General features: G+C 43.1%; 1 protein-coding gene across 1 annotated transcript in view; it reads right to left on the reverse strand.

Moving 5' to 3' along the window:
- RBBP8 (RB binding protein 8, endonuclease) overlaps window positions 1-5587 on the reverse strand; it is a 108538-nt gene extending 102951 nt beyond the window's left edge. Inside the window, exon 1 of the mRNA XM_074987293.1 lies at window positions 5455-5587. The gene's annotated coding sequence lies outside the window, so the exon portion shown is untranslated. The remainder of the gene's footprint in view (window positions 1-5454) is intronic.
- Between the last annotated feature and the right edge of the window lie 16578 nt (window positions 5588-22165).

A 22165-nucleotide genomic window follows, 5' to 3' on the forward strand; every position in this document is an offset into this window, starting at 1 on the left:
CAAAATGGCCATGTTAATGGCCAAATCAAAGAATACTAATGAGATGCAGAATTGAATATTCAGCACCTCATTAGCATTCACACGCTTCTGTCCGAGGCGCTTCGAAAATGTCACTTTCGAACACGTGCGGCTCAGCGCGGCTACACGGGGGTCCTTTTCGAAAGGACCCCACATATTTTGAAATCCCCTTATTCCTCTCAGCTGAGGAAATGTCATATAAATGTCATATGCGGTGTCCTTTCGAAAAGGACCCCCATGTAACTGTGCCAAGCCGTGCATGTTCGAAAGTGGTGTTTACGAAGCGCCGCGACCGGAAGCGTGCAAATGCTAATGAGGCGCTGAATATTCAGCTCAGCACCTCATTAGTATTCTTCGAATTGGCCATTAGCATGGTCATTTCGAAGGTTTGGCCAAGTGTGGCCACAGCCTTAGAGATTTAGCTATGTGTAAACTGAAGGACAGAGCCAACTTATAATTATATTTTTTGTTCACAGCTCCATTGTATGCACACAAAAACATCAATTATTTTGCACATGTGGCTTAGTTATGAGCCTAGAAGACACATCTTTGCTACTACAAACAGAATAAATCACTACTCTATTAATATTGGTAATTATAAATACTTCTCCAATTGTTTTCCCTATAAACTGCCTGGTCCCAGTTCTTTAACTGGTTTTTACAGCAAAATGTAACTCCACAGACTTCACTGGGGTTTCACAGCAGTAACTGATACTAGAATAAGTATAGTCATGTTTGAAAATCATATTACAGTGAACTTTTCCTCCCATGCCTCCTTTCTGCTAAGGAGTCATTTGATTTCCTGCAGAAAAATGTGACCTATGGTCACAAAGTTGGTCACAATTTACTGAGTACATACCTGACCAATTAAATGTACTAATGAGTTACTGAAAAGCATCGTATTCCAAATTCATTTGTGCCTCTTGTTTATTAGTTTAACTGGAACACCATATCACTCATCTACTAGGAGTAAATATCTACACCTAGACAATAAAACTGTGGGAAAAAAGACCTTGGCATTGTTACACTTGAACAGATTCAAAAGTTTCTGTGGACTCATGGCTCATGGCCAGATTTCAAAGGAACCCTTTATATGACACATTAACCTTGGTGTTAGAATACTTATCTAAAAACAACTCTGAAACAGAAGATGAAATTTTAGTTAAATACTGATGCACAGGTGCTCCCTGGTCTAAGATGCCTACCCTTTCTGTTAATATGGAGCTGTTAGTTATAAATTACAGGTTAGTATTTGTATCCATGTTACTGGGTGACCTGGAATATTTACCAGCAATTCTGCCAAACTTTTGGTAGAAGTACTGTTACTGAATTGCTCCTAGATGCACATATATAAAGAAAAGCCTGTTATTGCACCAGGAGCTTAGGTGCTGCATCAATGTTTAGTAGGCATTCTTAGACCATTAGGTGGTCCTGTAGATCATATATATGGGTTCAGTACAGTGAGGGCAGGTAACTCAGAATTCCTTGCTTTTATTAACTTAAATTTTGTTGCAAAAATTAAAAACAACTTTGAGTTACATATCTTAAAACACTAGAAAAACTCACATAAGAATTTTATTTTGTGCTTTTATCACATAGATGGAGAAAATGCTTTCTTTTTACTCTAAAATTTGTACATGCATCTTAGTGTTAATGAATGCAATTGGCTCAACCACTCTAGCAAGAGAAAACCCCTATTTACCCACATAACAAGTAAAGTACATTTCTCTCCAGTGCACTTCCATTGTATTTATGACCTTGACCTGAAGGATCCACCTCCCGAGTAAAGGTGTTCATTAGTAGCAGTTTTTATTTATTTTCCAGACACATTAATTCTTTTGTCATTCTGTTAAGACTGTCAATAAGGATGTCAACTAGCATCAGTTCTAACGGTGCTTTTATAACTAGTCTTTTGCCACAGGGTACTGGACCGAAATTACCAAACCACCAAGTGATGGAAACAGGAGATGGCGTTTTACCAAATAACTAGAAAGACAGTTTCCTGAGCCACCCAATCCCCAATACTCAGTAGTAACAGGGAGACAGCCATGCTAGTCTATATATTATCAAAACAAAAAAGCAGTCCAGTAGCACTTTAAAGACTAACAAAATAATTTATTAGGTGATGAGCTTTCGTGGGACAGACCCACTTCTTCAGATCAAAGAAGATTTGAAGAAGTGGGTCTGTCCCACAAAAGCTCATCACCTAATAAATTATTTTGTTAGTCTTTAAAGTGCTACTGAACTCCCAATACTGAGGGACAGGTAACTAGATAGAGCTTGGTTTCCAGTTCAGTGATGCTGATAGCAGTTGCTTCTGGTTGCAGGAGTGCCTGGACCCCCACCACTTCATTCTGTTCTGGGGTTCTTCCAACCACTTTTGAAGCCAAGTCAGCATCAGTTGTTCTCGATTCTTTCTAGCACAACAGACAAGGAGGAACAGAGAGAATTCTGTCTGGCCATTCCTTCCTCATCCACATGGCTTAGGGACCAGGTACTCGCTAGCATCACAGTCCTACATGATATGGCGCCCAGTTCTTGTACATATTGTTTGCCAAGCGTAGTCCTTATTGTAATGAGTTCAATGTGACTGCTTAAGGTAGTAATAACTACACTTGCTAGATGGACCAGATCCATAATTCCGAAATGAAGGGCAAGTCAACACTACCATGATGTAATGCTGTTAGTGAAGATGTGCTGAAGGGAGAGTACCATCTCATCAGTGTAATTACTCCATCTCTGTGAGAGGTGAAAGCTATGCTGGCAGGAGAACATCTCCTGCCAACATAAGGTAACGTGAATACCACTTTGAGTTGATGTAACTTATGCCACTTAGAAGACTGTCATTTTCACACTCCTCAGCAATGTAAGTTACATTGACTTAAGTGGTAGTGTAGACAAGCCCTTTTTTAAGTCTTTTTCCATACCAGTTTGATCTTCTACACAATTATTCTTCTTCTATCTTACTACTGGAGCTTAAATTTGGAATATTTGGCAAGCATGCCTCATCCAAAGACTCTAAGTAGAAAAGTGACAGATTTGAGAATAGTGTACATTAACATCAGTGTCAGACCAGAGAGAGGAACCAAAAGTGCAAAATATGTTACTGTGCAGCTGTTTTAATGACAGATTTCATTTACTCCAGCTTTGCATTATCATGAAAATTTACCTTCATTCTTTACTGTGATGAATGATGGGACTTTAACAGAAAAGCAAACATAATACTTACCTGACCAACCCCTCTCCCTCCTACCCCCTGGCAGAAAAGTCACTCTGAGTGAGCAAGTATTACTTGAAAGTATGATTTATTTAGTAGGAATTTTAAAAATGTACTGTGTTCCAGAGTTCTAGTTTCAGAAAATGAAGAGCTACTCTGGTAATTTGTAGTCTGAAAGGTATCTTCTGCCAGACTGTAGAGCATATTATAAAGCAGAGCAAACTCTGGGCTTACACTGCTTGATGATACACCCCTTTCAAGGTAGCAGGGCTGCAGGAATATGGAAGCAATACAGAGTTACAATAAGAACACAATAATTATTTAAACTTAAAATGCTGGAGTGATGTTAGTTAATTAAGCCTTGGAGCAACCTTGCAAAGTATTACCACTGTTATTTAACAGACAGGAAATTTAAACACAAAGATGAAAATTAGATTCTGACTGCAAAGTGAGTTGAGCATGCTCAGTTCTACACAAAAGATGCTCTCTACCTGGCAGACTTGGGCCCTGACTTATCCAAAGAGAAAGGAGCAAGCCACTACCAGTGTTGGAGGTCCCAGAGTTTTCTCTCTTATTCCCTGTTACTTTGATTTTGGTATGTCTGTATAGCACCATCACCATGGTGTATGTCTATGAGAAAAGAATGCCATAGTGAGTCAAATAAATTTTATCCATCTGTGTACACCAATGCCCTTTTCCCAATTCTGATATAGAAAGCATTTTTGTTGATTAAACTTATCACCTGACACAATAAGTATTATATTTGTATTTCACTTTTCTTTATGGAGAAAAATATTCTTACAATATGTAGATTTTCCCTTATTATTTTACAGTTTTCACCAGCAAAGGACAATCACAGATTTTAGCCCCTAAAAATGAGCCATTTTTTTCTGAATAGTATTCTTTGTCTCCAAAAGAGTGCAAAACCTTTCCTATAGTTTTTTCCCCTTTTTCCCACACTTTGAAGAAAATCTCATTTTATCAGGCAGATATTTTGCTGCCAATGAGGTCATTTCAGCCTGTCATTCACAGCATTTTTGTGATGTTCAGAAGCCCTATTTACTTGCATTCTGCCAGAGAATAATAAAGGTAATTGTTCACTTTTACATCAACTTGAAGTTCCAATGTAGGAAACACTTAAGTGCATGAGACTTCCTGTTGTGAGATTATCTTAAATTCTCCTATTCTCTGTACAGATCACCATTCCCACAAATTGCTCTAAAACAGAACCCAGTAGGCACAAAATGCTTCACAACTTTTCACTGAAGACCTGTAATTATTACTCTAAAGATACACTCAAATAAGCTTCCTGAGGAGAGGGAAGTGGTTATAGGATTGTTTTCAAAATTATAGTTACATAGATGACAGGAAGATTCACATTTACTTCAGCTTAAGAATTATTTGTCCTAACAGGCATGACAAAACCTGTCTTCATTCCTTTCTATTCAACTCAAATACTTTTGAACACCAGTAGTTAATGATTTACCAAATTCCATAGCCTTTGTTTTCTATGCTATTTTAATCTTATTTGACACTGTACCTGTGAATGTACTCACATTACAGATGCTCACAATTTTCAGGGTTATATGGATGAGGGTTTTGATTTCGGCTTTATTCATTTTACAAGTGTGAGTTTCTTATTACACACTAAAACATATTTCAAGTAAGTAGTGTGTTATATCTAAGCTTTTTAAGATTGACCATTAAAGTCAGTTATGGTTATGCTAACTCAAACTCTGCAAATTAATTTACTCCATAAAACTGAATACTTTGAAAGTTGCTCTAAGAAGAAATATGACAGTAACAGCATTTGCACTTTACTTTGCCACAACAACCCTCTGTGTTAGATATTATCACATTTTACAAATCAAAAAACTAAGGCAGAGAATTACATGTCCTTCCCAAGTTCACTCACCAAATCAATGGCAGAGCCTAGGTTACAATTCAGGAGTTCCTGTTTCCCATGCAAGTACTTAATTTAGTAGAACTGCACTCTCTATTACAGAAAGAACAGCTGATGTTCAGCTACATAGAGAAGTGTCAAAAGTTATACTTGCAAAAATGGTGTCGACAACCACAGAAGCTGAAATTAATGGTATTTTATAAATAGATACATTAAAAAAACTGCAACTCTACATATTTACATTATATGTGGTAACTGATTTTCTAATATGGAATTCTTACACAAGTTCATTTAAAGAAAGATTTTTAAAACTCACCCTTCTAAGTGTGAAGCGTTTTATTCTTGATTACGGATAATGAATATTTCCTGATGACTTTTCCTCAAACTATAAACCTCAGGCAGAGATTAAATGAGGAAGCTGCTGTGGACCACACTAGAGAATGCTGAGAAGAGATCTGCTGCACCTAAGACACATACAATGTGCAATGGATAACCTAATATGTCTTTCATTTAACTGGCTGGGCAGGTTTCTGCATTTTGTGGAACATGGAATCATACCAGAATTTGTTGGCATAACACGCCTGTCAAACCGGTTCTTCAGCAGACTAGGAACCTGTCCAACCAGTCTGCATCAAAGGCCAGCCCAACATGCTGAAGCTCAACTCAGTTCAGCCAGGCTTTGTAGATGGTAAATTATTCATGTTTCCATCAGCTCCCAACATACTCCTCTGATAGAATGATGTAGCCTCCGGTGAAATAATTTACCAAGGGGTGGGAGAATTATATATCCAAATCACCTGTAGCAAGATCCTATTGTAAATTCTCCTTCTTTACATACCTAGAAAATGCACTGGCCTAAAAGGCTTGCCTTCCATTGTCTTCAACCCTGAGAGAAACAGGGTAGAAAAACATTTATTTTAATAGCACAGGCTTATTGTAATTAGGTGACAGAAAATCTTTACTACGAGCAGAAAAATGTCAAGGCCAAATCCTGCCCTACTGTAAATCTCTTTATGAATTATACTCTGTCTACTGAAGCCAAGGTAGAGTCCCTTTGCAGATGGGAGGATTGGGGGACAGGATGCTCAGAGCCTGAATGGGGTCTTGCTGTCTGCTACGTTTTTTCTCCCTCCATGCAGGTGGTTATTGGAAGTGAGGTGGGTGAGAGGAGGTGCCAGATATGGGCAGTGTGTCCACAGCTATCCAGAACTACTTGCCAGACACAACCCTCTTTCCATATAGAGGGAATATACGGGCCCATCAAGGACGGGGTGCACAAAGGGGGCACTAGCCCTGAGGCCCAGTGTTACAAAAGGGCCTGGAGTGCCTGCCTGGCCACTGGTACTGAGGTAGCAGTGACTGCTGGAGCCCTGGGCCCTTTACATTGCTGCCGGAGCACTGTGTGGTGCACTCTTCGCAGGGCTGAGGGGGGTTGCATTGCAGTCCTGGAGGTGCTGAGGGCTGGCAGCCTCAGTCCTGCCCCCTCTGGGGTTGTGGACAGGGCTCACTTCCTCACCTTACCCAGGGACCTGTTGAGGTTGTCCCTCTGCTGGGCACAAATTCCAGCAGTGTTAACTGTAGCTCTGGGGCTGCTCACTGCATTGCAGTTAGGCATTTCATGGCCTGGGACCAAGGACCTTTGGGAACTGCCCTGAATGTGTCATATTTATTCAAAATGCATGAATGCTGGAACCATGATCTTCCTCAGTACAATCTCGTCCTTCTGTATAAATCTGTATTTTCTTCCCAGCAAGCACCTGGGCCAGAATTTTCAAATTGAGAGGCAAGATTTTCAGAGGTGCTTAGCACCCTTAATTTCCATAGAAATCAATGGGAATTGTGAGTCTCAGCAGCCTTAAAGTTAGGCTCTTGGCACCCAAAGTTAGGCTGTTTACACTTACTTAGGCTCATTTAACTTTTACTTAAGGGCCCAATGTTAGACATCTTGGTTTGAAAAATGTCATCCTATTCTTTCTGACAAAAATGTTGGCCCAAGTTAGAAATCGATGTGGGTTTGTGATGGGACCTAACTCAGCTATTTGCTCATACCGCTGTAGATCCCCATTTTTATCAATTTCAGTTATAGCTATTAGAGATCTAATGCAGCGGTTCCCAAACTTTTTCTAATTGCAAGAGGCATAAAGACTGCATGAAGGCCAACGTTGCTCATGCTGGTTTAAAACCAGATCAGCTAGAGCAGGGTGCAAAAGACCAAACAGGCTGGCGTGCTTTTGTACAACACGCGTATGACAACTTTGAAAAGCAGCGACGCATACGGCTCATTGATGCTCGTGAGAGCAAGAAAGCAACAGCAGCAGCTGCACCAACAGAGCCAGGACAATTCCCTTGCCCCCACTGTGAACGTCCATGCTGTTCAAAGCTTGAACTCCTCAGCCACATGCGAGTCCACAACCAATGACCTTGTGCAAGCTCAAGACGTCATCGTTGGACACGACGGACTACCTACTGTAGATCCCCATTTTTATCAATTTCAATTATAGCTATTAGAGATCTACTGCAGTGGTTCCCAAACCTTTTCTGATCATGGAACACATGGATGTCATGCCGCTCTCTGCAGAACACTGTTTTACATCATCATATTAATTAGGAGAAGCACTACTAAGGGAAAATATTTCATAATAATATTAATTAAATTATTGTATGGTAAACTCAACTCAACAAATAATAATGAAACCAGACATTAACAAAACCCATATCAAATTGGTTACTGTATAGCCATTTTGAGAAAACTCTAAAATTAAGAAAATTCCATCTCAAAAGCAATGTTTTTCCCTGAGAATGGGGAAGGGACCACCATTACTCAATGTCAATGGTGGAACACTTTGCCATAGCTTGTGGAACACCAGCGTTCCACCAGAACATAGTTTGGAAAACGCTGATATAGTGATTAATGCAGAGGAAATTACCCTCCACTTGAACCACCCTTGTGTAATATATTTTCTGTTTTTGTATCATAGATTAGGATAGCTAGAAGTAAGGAATGGACATGTTAGTATAAGAGCTATGAAGATGCTTGTTTTCTTGTGTGATGGTGAACCAAAATCTGAAGGACTTGGAAAATAGGAAGTAACTGTGAAGAAGGCAACAAGATTAATACAGCTGAGTTGAAAGGACAGATGTGCACCGCTTATGCTTGCAGTCACACAACCTCAGGCTATGATTTCATACGGCTAAGCAGGGCTGGGCTTGGTCAATATGTGGTTAAGAGATTTACAAGTAAATCTGCTACAGGAAAAGTATTTGGTGATTCACTAAGTAGAAATAAAACAATGCCAAATATGATTGGGTAATCTGGTGCTGCGATATTTCAGCCAAAAGATAAAACAGAAGACCTGGCAACATCTGATTATTAAAGCTGAACTCTGAAATTAATGACCCGCCTTTTCCTCTGAGCCCATTATTACAGCAAGTCTCCAAAGTACACTGTCAGGAATCAATGTTCCAGGGTTACAGTGTGCTTGTAGTTCTCTGTCATGTAGATTTTGTTTTGTTTTTTCCCTACTAAAGAAGACATCACAAGTGCTCCATCCTGCAAACACAGAAACCTAAGATATCCCCTCTCTTGTTTCAGATACTCAGTTTTGATTAACCTTGTAATAAAAGAGAATACTGTGAGGGGACATCACTGAGATCCACTGCTTCAGTTTGAACTCACTGCTATTTTGCTTTGAAACTAAAAAAAAGTTACCTGCAGTTGTATATCACCTTCCAGCCTCACTCCTGAAAAGTCATACTAATGATCAGCTGTAAGCTCTTCCAATTTATGTAACATTCACAGAGAATTTTCCTCAGGATAAAAGACTTAGAAAATGACACAAATCTTAAGTAAAACAACCTAAGTGGTGCAAGTGTAGACTTGCCCTTGTAGCAAAAGTGTGCACAAACATTCATATCTGCAAGGATTCATTATAGAGAGTTTACAACATACCTCCCTGTAGCTATCAAAAGCTGTTTAGTACATTCATGAACAAATTCCGAGAACACACACACACTCACAAATACCCCTGTCAGAATTAGCTAACATATCTCTCTTTGTAATGAGTTATGTAGTAGGAGAAGAGCAATGAAAATGGGGATGCAATTTGCAGCATTGAGAATAACCTGATCAATGGGTCAAGCCCAAGCCCGGGTGATGCAGTGAAGTGGATTTAAGCCTCTTCTACAAGGAATCTTGCCATGCAAGGAATTCCTCAGGATAGGCCAGGGGATGAATACACATTGGCATTTCTCTAAGTGGGAACTGGCTCTTGTTAGCATTTGCTGCTGAGAACAATTTCTTAAATTTTTTTCCTAAGCAGGTATTGCAGGGCTGGGCAGTAGTAGTGTATCAAACCAAAGCAGAAAAAGGGAACTGTTCACTATTCTCAACACAGGAGTGAACTTGAAACAAAAATGGGGATATTTTTCCTTTCTGAGAAGCAAACTGAGAAGCATTATTCCTTTGTATTCCACATCTGCCTCTTCCCCCACTGTTGTAGTATCAGTTCAGTTCATCTATTAAAGCGGAGAAAATCAGGGGCTGGGTAGTTTATGAAGTTGTGTGATATCAAGCCCTGCTTAGCACTGAGTTCTGGTGGGCTGTTGAGAAAGCAAATTTGGAATGGGGGAAAAGCAGGGCTGGAGGATTGACTCCAATGAAATTCCAAGACCGTTTCCACCTTCAGAGGGGAAGAGATCTTCTTGAGGGATTCCTGTCCAAGTGGTGACAAGATCTGACCTTCCTTCATTTATAAGAGCACCCCACACTTATTTTCAGCAGTAATGTGACTGCAATTATGAGTGCTTCCTTCAGTAAATTTTTAGAGCTTGTTGCTTTGAAGATTTATCCTCTTCTGGTAGTAATTCATCTCTACAGGAAAGCCAGGTATTTCTTGTAAAAATAATCATTAGTGACTGGCCATTATTTGTCTACTCTACTCTTAATAACAATATTTTTGAGTTGTCTATAAGTTGGCTACGCCATTATTCACACCTTTTTTCCAGTTTATTAATGTATTAACCAATACTCAATTCCAGTATGAAACCTTGGGGAACCCCACTGCTGGCCTTTGGCCATTTTGAAATTTGATAATTGATTTTCCCATTTTATTTTCTGCTTTTTGTCTTCTGCTTTTCAATGACCATTTTGTAAGACTAAATGAATGTAATTTGCCAAGGATTATTAAATATTCATACATAATAAAAATAAGTTTGGTGAAGCAGTATTTGTATTGCATTTGTAAAGCTCTTATCTGCTTTTAGCCAATCTTGCAAGTCATAATCTAGTATTTTTTAAATTATATGTCATTACAAGTGGGCATGTTAATCTACATCTAATCACTGTTGTTTCAAAAACACATCACTTTCAGAACAAAACAGCTTCCCAGACAAGACTTGGAGAAACTGGGATTTCCCCAGCTCATGTGTTCCATCCCTGAACAATACTCTTTATATTTCTCATGGAAGTCCATCATTAAAAAGAAAGAGGCTGTGCTGGCACACCATTTTCTTTCACTCTTTGCTTGAAAAGTGAAGTATATTTGAGTTTTGGTGGTATTCTAATATCACATACAGAGAACTCAGTTTGGTTGCCTTTTCACTGAGTACTCACTAGTTCTAATTCACTGTGGCTGTGTCTACACTAGTGACCTCCTTTTGAAAGGGGCATGTTAATGAGGGATTTTGGAAGATGCTAATGAGGCGCTGCTATGAATATGCATTTGGGTTTGGGAAGAAGGGGCTTTCAAAATCAGGGGGCCCTTTCCAAAGGCCCCCAGCTACATGGGCGGCATGCGTTTCGAAAGCAGCACTTTCGGATCATGCGTGGCTGCCATTATGCTAATGAGGGACCTCATTAGCATCTTCTGAAATCCCTCACTAACATGCCCCTGCAAAAGGAGTGTTCTAGTGTAGACAAGGCCTATCTGGACAATAAGCAAGTCTTGGCACAGTCATAGTGGGCTCAGTTAGTCTCTGGAGTCACACCATTACATTTAGCGGAGTTAAACCAGCAATGAGTATGGGTCATTTCCACTTATCTCTCTCTCCACTCCTACATATTTGGTCTTTTATTATCAAACATTTTTATTTAGCAAATGTAATACAGCTGTGTCTGCACTGCAAAATCTGTATCTACCTTTCAACGGTCTCAGAAATAACTTTAAATAAATTCATTCTGACCAGAATTTCTGTTACTGAAATAGATTGAGTGGGGCAGCTTGTTCTTGTGACTTAGCAACTGCCACTGTTTTCCTTCTATCTCCTGCTTCAGGTATTAGTTAACTACCTGTATACCCATCAAGAAGGAAAGGCAGCAAATAAGCCTGACAGGAAATTAAATTCCCTGATGTACAGCGTAATTCAATAAAACCAAAGAAACTGTATACCTGGATACTTCAAATCTGAGCACTGGATCTGGAAAACCGACTTCCATGAATGACACTGAGGCTATGTCTACACAACAGTGCAATTTCGAAAGGCAAAGTTCTGAAAGCAAACTTTTAAAAGATCGCCTTTTCAAAAGCATGCGTCTACGCACAAAAAGCAGATCGAGACCGGTCCCCTCTTTTGAAAGGGAGTGTCCACAAGGCCCAGTGTGCTCTTTGGAACCAAAGGGTCAGGAAACACTGCAGAGGGGGTCGCATGGTGAACAAGCCCTTCCGGGGACTGCAACCTGCTGCTCCTTTAAAGGGCCCCTCCCCGACACCCTTGTTCTGCACGTGCTGAGGGCTGGTTTGCCACCCAGAGCACTTCAGACCCCGACCATGCGGAGCAGTCACTTCAGGGCACACTATGGAACCCCAGCAGCTCCCCGATGTCCTACCCCTCGAGGCCGTGGCCAGCCTGCTGACTGTGCTGCTAGCTGCCATCCTCCAGCAGCTCAGGGGAGCCACCCTGATGGCTGCCCCAGTACAGACCCATGCCCCCTCCCTGGGGCCGTCTGGCACCTGTGATGCTACCCCACCAGCAGTGAGTGGTAGAACCGGCTGGTGCTGGGGGACTGGAATGGCTGGCTCCAGAACTTCCGCATTACCTTGTGGGTATTTCTGGAATTATGTCACTGGCTCAGCCCAGCCCTCCAGCACCACGACATCTGGATACAGCCCACACTCCCCCTGCAGAAGAGTACAGCCATTGCCATATGGAAGCTGGCCACCCTGGACGGCCATTGGTTGGCTGGCCACCAGTTTGGGGTGGGCAAGGCCACTGTTGGAGCCACCCTCATGGAGGTGAGGCATGCTTGGATCACACACCCACCACAGGGAAGTGGGAGGAGGCGCCTGGGGATGGGGAACCCTCAGGGAACAGGGAGGGAGGACAGGGGAGAGGGAGGGGGCTTGGGCCAGGTGTAGGGAGGGAATGGGGATGCATGGAGCACACTGCCATGCACTCACAGGCTATTTCTCCCTCCACCCCATGCGGGGGGGCAGTTCACCCTGGCCGGCACCTAGCTGGCAGCCACTGGGCCAGTGCCAGTAAGGAGGCTGGGGAAAGGTTGAGCGGGAGCAGGGCAGTAAGGTCGAGGACCACATGGGGAGCTGCGGGGGAAGCTGCAGGGAGGGACTATGGGGAAAGCTGTGGGGTGAGCTACAAGGAGGCTATGGGGAGAGCTGTGGGGGAGCTACAGGGGGAGCTTCAGGAGTGACTGGCAAGGGAGCGGGAGGCTGAGTCAGGCAGGCAGTCACAGCCTGGGAGATGGTGTCCAGGCTGTGCGCCCCTTGATGCCAGGGGTCCCACTCTATTGCCAGCCACTCCTATATGATGGCAGTCATGTCCTACAGGGTGGTGGTTTAGACAGTGGTGGCAGCAGCCTTCTCCTCCCCATGGTGGTGCTGGCACATGCTCCAACAGCAGCCCTGCTTGGGTGCAGCCCTGGCCCCCTCACCCTGTGGTGTGGGGCTCCCCAACCCATGTATGGAGCTCAGCTGGCCCCCAGATGGTCTCAGGGGCAGCCAGGGAATGGTGGTGTCTCTGGTGAGTCGCCATTTATCGTACTCTGCTTTCTTTGCTGGGGGAGCCTAGTGGACATCTGTTATTATGGATGTCTAAAACAGGGTCTGCTGTAGGGTCTACTTTAGTTTAGCAGAATCTATTTTTCATAAGCCCATATTAATTAGCATTAATGACATTACTTCCTTTCACTCTTTATTAATCAAGCCCCAGACCATTTGCTGCCTTATCTTGCTTGGGATCAATGTCAGGATAACAAGGTCTGTAGTTACTTACTGAGATCACTCTGTTTACCTTTTTTTTACTAACTGGCACTACCTTAGTTTTTATCCAGTCTTCTTGAACTTCCCCGGTGCTTCAAGCCTTACCGAAGATCAGCCTAAATGGCCTAGTGAACGCCACAGCTGGCTCTTTTAAAGCAGCGTTTCTGATGTTTCTTAGGCCTTATCAATGCAATGATATTGTGTAGTTGCTTTGCAGAAACAATGTAGAGGCGCCATTGGGCTACATATATAAATGGTCTAATATACTATTTTCTCCTTCACAGCTTGTTTATCTAAGTTCACTGAAGAGCCCAGATTAGTTAAAACACACACATACAAGAAGGCATGTACAATTTAATTATTCCATATGGGTCTGATTTATTTTCCTCTCTAAGGAAAGCTGCATGGTTAAAGTATAAACTCTTTGCCTCCGCTGGAAAGAATTAACTTTGAAGTGATTATTTATTACCCGTTGCTAGTCAAGGTTTTTTATGCTCTTGTTTCCTGTGGTGTGCCTAACATTACAATGTTTTCAGTGCTCTAATGATCCAAAAATCAACTGCATACAATCACAATATGAGTATTGGTGTTTCCTTGGCTATGTATGAGCTTCTGAGAAATCCAGGGAAAATGGGAACATGCTATGGAGCTTCTTACTCCTTCCTTCTGGGCTCAGTTGCCCGATTTGCCTGCTTACACGTGATATGATTCTGCTCCCCTACTGGATAAGTGTGATTTAGAACCAAATTACCAATGCGAATACTTAACAGTTACAATTTCAAAATTTGCTTTCCACGATAACTGTGCCATGTTTAGGCAATATTTAGCATTTTAGCCATCATTCTTGCCAGGAAACTTGATGATTTTAGTGAATTTTCTTGCAAGCATCAAATTGTTTATTTCTACTTAATTTTTTAACAGAAACTTTCATTATAGGCAGAGTCCAGTTCCCACCATGGGAAACATAAGTGATATTTCCCCATATCTGACTATTTTGATGGAGAATACAGCTGTAATTTACAGGTACGGTGCCATAGCAGGATGTACTGTGGTAACTCTAATCACCCTAGCTATACATGTTCCCTAGGTGGGGATTAGGGCAACTTGCATTATTTTGAGAGGCGGCCTTTCTACCACTAGTGGAATGGATGTGTATGTGACTGAATAAAGCCCATAATCATTTGTGTTTCCATCAAAAACATATTCTAAACCAGACAAGTACATCCATTTGTAGTTTTAGTATTTCAGGTGGTCGGACCCTGTAACTGGTACATGTTTGTCCAAAAAATCAGGGGCCTGATTCTGATTTACAGAAAGTGAAAAGAAGATTTTTTTAAAAACAGTATGAAAATATCCCCCTTTTCTCTACCAGCTCTAGTCAGAATAGGTTAGGCCTGATTTTCATCACAGATAGGTGTGAATTCATGAATCACACCATTCCAGTCATGGAATTACATCAGTGTAACAAGGGAGTGAGATCAGAACTGTAGTTTGATAAAATGCATCTACTGATTTGTTTCCTTCTGGCAATGAAATAAAAGCAGTCAGTAGAGTGCTGAGCCCCCTCCCCCGCACTAGCATTCAATTGCACAGTCCTTGTTTCAGTATTACTTGGCAGATTCAAAGCTGTGCTAATGGCTGTGAAAAGCAGGAAACATTAAGGTCATAGTGATTCCAAGAAGGTGAGCTAATGTATTAAGGGAGAGATGCTGGATTTAACGTATCTGTTATCTTTTCCCCACAATACAACCGGAGGAGAAACTAATGCCAAGGCATCAAAGAATGTATATAATCTCTCCTGAATATATTTTCTGACTCTTTGACATTCGAACAGCCTTTGAAGTGATTAAATCCCCCAAGATATTGCTGTATGGCTCTTGTTCTGTCGGAAAATACACTTACATAGGGAAAGCTACTCCAAACCAGTGGTCCCCAGACTCTTTTGTCTAACTCCCTTTCACTTGGTGTGTATTCCCTGGGGAGGCAGAACTGGGAGCTGTGGCTATGGATGAGGCCAGGACCAGGGACTGCTACAGGGAGGGGGACCATGACAGGTGTGGGGCTGGACCTGTGGTGGCAGTTTGGAGCAGGGCCCAAGTGGAGCTGGGGGCAGAGCAGGGTTTTGTGGCACTTCTGCTCCACGCCCTGTGTGGGGGCTGGCCTGGGCCTCATCGCAGGCCCCTGAATGCTTCTGTGTACCCCTCCAGGGACGCACACCCCATAGTCTGAGGACCAGTGTTCTGAATGGCCATTTTCAGAACTGTGTCGGACCCATACATACGTGGGCTGTGCCAAAGGGGGCAGGCTCCTTTCACACTAACCTCACACCACAGACTTGTACAAGAGCAAGGCACAATCCCCATCGTCTGGCTGCTCCTAAACCTCTGACATCCAGAAGCTGGGAGTGGACAACAGGGGATGGATAATGATGTTTGCCTGCGCTGTTTATTCTTCTGAAGCACCGAGCACTGCCTGCTGTCAGAAGACAGGATACTGGGCTCGAAGGACACGTGGGTCTTCTTATGTAAGAGAGACTACTAGCAAAGCGGTCTGTAATAATCTCTGCGTTGGAGGATGCAACAAGCTCTCCGTCAGGACCCTACGGGCAGGAAGGCAGGTTAACATGGAATTCAAAGAATATTTAGCTTCATCATAGTCATAAGATATTTCACCCCACCCTGGATAATTTGCACTTCTGCAGGAAAGGATGTGGCAGGCGGCACACAGAAGGGAATGAACTCTGGTTTAAGCACAGCCAGTATTTGCTGTCTCATTAGGGTCTGGCTAAATACCTCAAAAATATGTTTGTGCATTACTCATCTTCTTGATGTTGTTTCTGGAGATGAGGGAAGGTGCGGGGGACTTCTCCGTAATGATAACAGTTTAGGGTATTAAATTGCATTATGTCTTGTTACCTTTGCCATCGGAATGCAAGTGGATGGTGTGAGTTGGCTGCATGCTCCATGAGACAGTGCAGAGAGACTCATAAAATCATCACAGAACATGGGTTTGAGGTCTGGATGGCTGGACCTATGAATTAGCATTTCATGGAAACGAAGAAGGACAGCTTAGAAAATAGGCTGAGGGGCTCTGCTGAGGCTTCTTGTCCCCGTTCCACCTTTATTGCTTTGGTTATGGGCTAGGTCAGGTCAGGAATGTCTTTCTTGCTCTTTGTTGAATCATGTTAGTCTGTATTCTAACAAAACAAACCAGCAGTTGTAGCCCTTTAAAGACTAACAAAATGATTTGTTAGGTGACGAACTTTCGTGGGACAGACCCTCTTCTTGTAACTGTTCAAGCCATTGCGCCTTGACTATTGGCATCCTCCCTTCTCTGGTAGCTACAATAAAATAACCCTCCCTTCCTTCCTTGCTAGGAGTTTGACTGTGCAGTGGGAAGCCATGAAGGGACAGAGCCTGGTGTTTGATGCACTGATCGTGGGTCACTTCTAGCTTGTGGCACACAAAACATGCTGCTAGATATTTGCAAGAGAGTAGTGTACCACAACAGTCACAGCAGTGGGGTCTATTATAGCAGGTGTCAGCCACCCTCAAATGTATGCTGGAAGAGGCCACTGCTTGAAAGGCCAGAAAGCTGATCCCAGCAGCATGGGCTTGGGGAGGAAGGCCATGGGAAAGGGAGTAGGAGAAAATGACAGTAGCTGAGGCTAAACATATGAAGGTACACATCTCTCAAAACTGGAGGGGGCCTTGGAAGTTCATGGAGTCCAATCCCCTACCTGTATGGATCAAGCACCATCCTTCCCCCACCCTTATTTGCCCCACATCTCTAAATGAGCCCCTCAAGGATTGAGCTCACAGCCGTGGGTTTAGCAGAGCAAGGCTCAAACCACTGAGCTATCCCTCCCCTGCCAAACATAGCTGGAGATACACATCTCATAGAACTGGAAGGGACCTCAGCAAGTCATTGAGTCCAGTCTCCTGCCCAATTGGCAGGACCAATCACCATCCTTGTTCGTTCGTTTGTTTGTTTGTTTTAAATCTATTTGCCCCAGACCCCTACATGGCCCCTCTCAAGGACTGAGGTCACAACCCTGGGTTTAGCAGACTAGCCTGAAATGATAAGAGGCTGAACAGGACACTTAAGAGTCCAAATTAAGAGTTGAGACTTTTCTTCCCATGAGTGAAAATGGTCATTGTTTCATGATTTTTAAAAGCACAGCAGCTTTCAAGGGTATTTGTTTTGCTCTAAAAAAAGAAAAGGTTAACAGAAGCAGCTATTCACTGATCGCATGCAGCATATGGGCTCAGTTTCCAAAGACAAATTCGTCTTGTCTGTGTAGAGGAAATGATGGTCACCGTCTGTTAAAAATGCTACATGCTTCAGAGAAGTCAAACAAATCAAGTATCTAAAACTGTGTATATCAGCATTTCTTAAATCACCGCAGTTTGCAATTTCATCTCTTCAGGAGAGTCCTTTAAAAAAATCTCAAAAACATAGGGAGCCAAGGAACTTGTTCTCATTTCTCTTACTACTAAACTTGTGGGGCAAATTCTTCCCTGGTCTAACTCCTGCGAAGTCACTTTATGATGATGGTAGTGAAATTTCTAGAGTGGGAGGAGGGATGAACCATGGCTTGCAAGCCACATGCAGCTCTTTTGCCATTAAAAAGCAGCTTTTGGAGCCCCTCCTCAATTTGGGACCAGATTTTGGATTTCTGCCTTGCACTGGGGTGATGTGATAGGGACTTCTGCCCAGTATAGAGGGAGATTTCATGGAAACTGCCTTGTGAGGTGCATTTGCCAAGTCTCAGGGCTTCAGCAGGAGTGGGCTGAAACCCCAAGCCCCAGCTTTCAATATGTGCTCCCCAGCTCTTGAACTTCTGAAGAGTGTCGTATATTTCTCAAAGGGGTCAATAAGTTTGGCCACCTTTGCTCTAGAGTTAGACCAGGGGTGAATTCGCCCTTTAGTTTGTATCTCTGAACTTTTTGTAACTGAGAGCCCAGTGTGACATTTGATATTGTACACAGTCAAAGCATTTCAAACAGTGCTCTCTGTATCAGATTAATGATGCTTGGAATCATACAGGCAGCCAGTGAACCACATCCATACACATAGAATAGTTCAGGTGGCTGTTTGCTGAAAGAATAAAGGGCTTGCTGTGACAACTCCCCCGGAAAGATGGAAATATGTGGGCAGATGGTAGCAGGGCCTCATTTGTTCAAGTGAACAGCCAGAATTACTGTCATCCCACCAGGCATATCAACTGAAAAAGTTTGGCTTACAGTTCTTTCCTCCTTTTTAGATGGCTCTTTGTTCATTGTATTTACACCTTGGACAGAGGTATGTTTTAAATCCATATGTTAACTGTCGCCTACAAATTCTTAGCCCCAGAATAAAGGCCTCCAAGCATCAGGTACACTTCAAAAGCAGAAAGGCTATAGCCCCTACCTAAAAAGACAGGCTTTTAAGAAGGCGTGCTCCTCAGTCTATTTAGGTGCCTCAGAATTGCTCAGAACCCAATAACTCCTATTGGCCTCAAGGGATCATTTGGCTTCTGTGAGAGCTGCTGGGTGCATAGCGCTTCTGAAAATCAGTCTGCTTATTGAGGCATTTAAGTAGGGATTTAGGAGCCTATGCTCAGGCATCTGTGTTTGAAAAATCTGGGATTCAGACAGGATCTAGACTATACAAATTGATTGAAACAGCTAATTTAAAAAAAGCTAGGAAGACCCAATCCTGAATCCCATTGACCTTCAAGTAGGAAGTAGGAATTCTCATCCGCCTGGGGAGGTACACATACCACTTCTACATTGTTATGCAGAAATAAGAATAAAGGATGATATTTTTAAAAAAATTGCTGATGTGCTTTACGGGGTGGGAATATCAGATGAAGCAAATCCAGAATTAAAACATACAGCAACAAATATAAATGCAAAGAAATTGACAGAAGATTTTGTAGCTTGATCATCCTTAAAATTCCAGACAAACAAGCTAACTCCCAATGTAAAGGGTATAGCCAGAGCAAAAAGATCTGAAGAAGAGCCCTGCATAGCTCAAAAGCTTGAAGATACACACACATCTCATAGAACTGGAAGGCACCTCAGGTGGTCATTGTCTCTTTCACCTGCAGAAATTGGTCCAATAAAAGATATTGCCTCACCCCTGTGACCAACACAGCTATAATAGCACTGCAAAGAACAAAATGCAAAGCACTGCATGAAACTCATCACAGCTTCTAGTCAGCCTGTCTCTTTTCCCTGAAAGGAGCCCAGTTATTTCTTGAGGTTCCCAGGCTATTAGCTCATCTATAGTAGGAAGCTGGAATTTAATCTCAAAATCCCTGGGCCACTGTCTGTGTTTGTGGAAACATACAAGGAGCACAGATAGGCAGGATGCACCAGGGAACCTCCTCAAGGTGTGTGTGCGACAGGGAGGTTCCCCAAAGGACATATACTACAGACATAATCAGCTAATGTCCTAATTCAGCCATGGGGTGTGGTGTTTTATGCCAGAGATCCCAGGGTTCTGGCTCCTCAGGTGGTGGTGTTCCCAACAAAATAATTGGGGCTGACTGTATAAAATTATAATGCATCTAAACCAGTTGCGGGCAACTTGCAGGTTATGGTCCTCATGCAGCCCACTGGGGCGGTGCTCCACCTGCAGCCCATGGAGCCCCCTGACCTCCCTCCTCCTCCCCATGTGCCTCTCTGGGAGGGAGTGGGCGGAGTGGGGACCAGGCGTGAATCAGAAGATTTGTGGCACTCTGAAAGCATGGGGAGGGAGTGGGAAAAGCATGGGAATGCAGGGCTCAGGTGCCCTAGTGCATAAGAGGCACGTGGGGAAAGGGAGGTCGTACACCTGCAGCTGGAACCCCAGTGGGGTGTGTTCTGCTGTAGCCCACTGAGGTGAAGGAGGGCTAGTCACATGGCCCACTCACCGTTTGTGTTTGCCCGTCGGCGCTGCGGGCCCTCAGGCAAAGTGGGAGGGGCTCTGCTCCCAGAAGGAGCATGGCCCGAGGCAGTCAGCTCTCAGCACTGCCCCTACCATGGCACTGGGTCCCCTCTCCGCTCCCTGACAGCTGCAGGCAGAGGAGGCAGAGCTGCCACAGCATTTCAAAGGGGCCTGGAGCTCTGGCCACCACCACTGCTACAGGAGCTGGGACTCTGGGCACCTTTGAAACACCAGGCCTCACTGGAGACAATTGCCTCCTTTGCCCTCCTTCTCCTTCCCCCTCCCCCCATCAGCAGCTCTGGTTGCCATTCACTGATCCAAACCCTCCTTAAGGACACAGAAGCCTACATAAATCACAGCAAAGGCACGGGGAAGGGGCAAATCCATATCCCACAGGCAGAGCAACATGAAATAAATTATTTAATGGTGAAAATGTAGGGCTAAGGGGACTGCTTAGAAGGCCTCCCATTTTTTCTGTGTTTTTTTGTTAATTTACCGTATGTCGCTTCCATTAACCAAATCACATAACTCTGTTACAACAGGAGAAAAGAACTCTTTATTGTCTGCTGCTGGCAGATGACCAACGTCCCCTCCCAGTTTAACAAGCTTTAAGCTGCAGTGAGACACAAGACACTTCAGAAAAAAAAAAACCCATAGCCATAGGGCTAATGATGACAACAGCTGCCAGCAAACTTTCCACTGCAGGCAAGTGAAGACTTGAAGTGAATTTTAGCTCAGGTTTTCTTGTAGTAGCATCAGTGACATGCCTGTGCTGGCACAGCTCAAATTCCATTCCTTAATACTAGGACTCCGGGCCTCTCTAGAGTCACCAAATTGCAGAAACAAGGTGGTAAAGAGTAGTGCAAACCTCTAACAAATCTGACCTCTCTGTATTGCAGTGGTATGTTTACTGTAAAATGACAGTGACGTTAATAGTGGTGAAGAGGTGTGGCGGGGTGAAGAGATGAGAAGAGGTATGCTCTAGAGCTGGAGGAGAGACGCGGACGCAGCAGGAAGCTGGTGGTCTCAGCAAAAAATGCCACAATTCTAAATCACAGCTGTGATGTAGAATCATTTAGTGCCATGTGAAAGTCACTGGGACCATCTGTGAGTAACTGCTCACCAATTTGTGCAAGGAAACCCATAATGTTTCCTCCTCAGAGACCGCCCCCCGCCCCGTAGAAAGGTGTAAATATTATCTATGTATCTATCTATCTATCTGTCAGTAGGATTTTGGGGAGGTCTATTTAGCACATTAAAAGCACATTAAAGATCATTAAACAAAAAATAACATAAGGAAAAGAAAATGCTCTGACTAACAGTCAGGAGATGGTATCAAATGAAGACCAGTCCGTGCTTTTACCCATTGCTTACAGTAAATGATGAGTGTAGTTAACACAGTTTTAATTTGTCCTTGGTATGGCTCAAACCCACTTTGCTTTTACAGTAAAAATGAAATGTGTCGGTGTATTTTTCAATATCTGAGAGAACAGTCAAAAAACACAAGCAAAAGCAAACTGGTTAAGGCCTTTATAGCTCCTGTTTGGAGGAACTCTTTCATATCTTATAAATTGTGCTGTATGACGGGAAGGGGAAATGTCTTCTTGTGGTGGATGGAGAACAACTGGCTGAAGCTGAACCTAAGGCAAGCAGAGGCAAGTATTGCGAGGAATTTGTAGCTCTGATGCAGTCTCTTTTGACTGAAGATACACATCTGGAATTGGTCAGTTCAGTCCTAATATTCCTTGCTGATGCTAAGCTCTCACATTGGTATAGACCTTGCTCCCTGCCCCAGCTCTAGGGGGCTGTGAGGGGCTTGGGTAGTGATAAAGGTGTGCTACACCCTTAGTCCAAAAACTTTCAGCACCTCTGCATAACATAATGGCCATGTGTAACACT

The sequence above is a fragment of the Carettochelys insculpta genome, chromosome 2 (genome assembly GCF_033958435.1).
Source record: "Carettochelys insculpta isolate YL-2023 chromosome 2, ASM3395843v1, whole genome shotgun sequence".
NCBI lineage: Eukaryota > Metazoa > Chordata > Testudines > Carettochelyidae > Carettochelys > Carettochelys insculpta.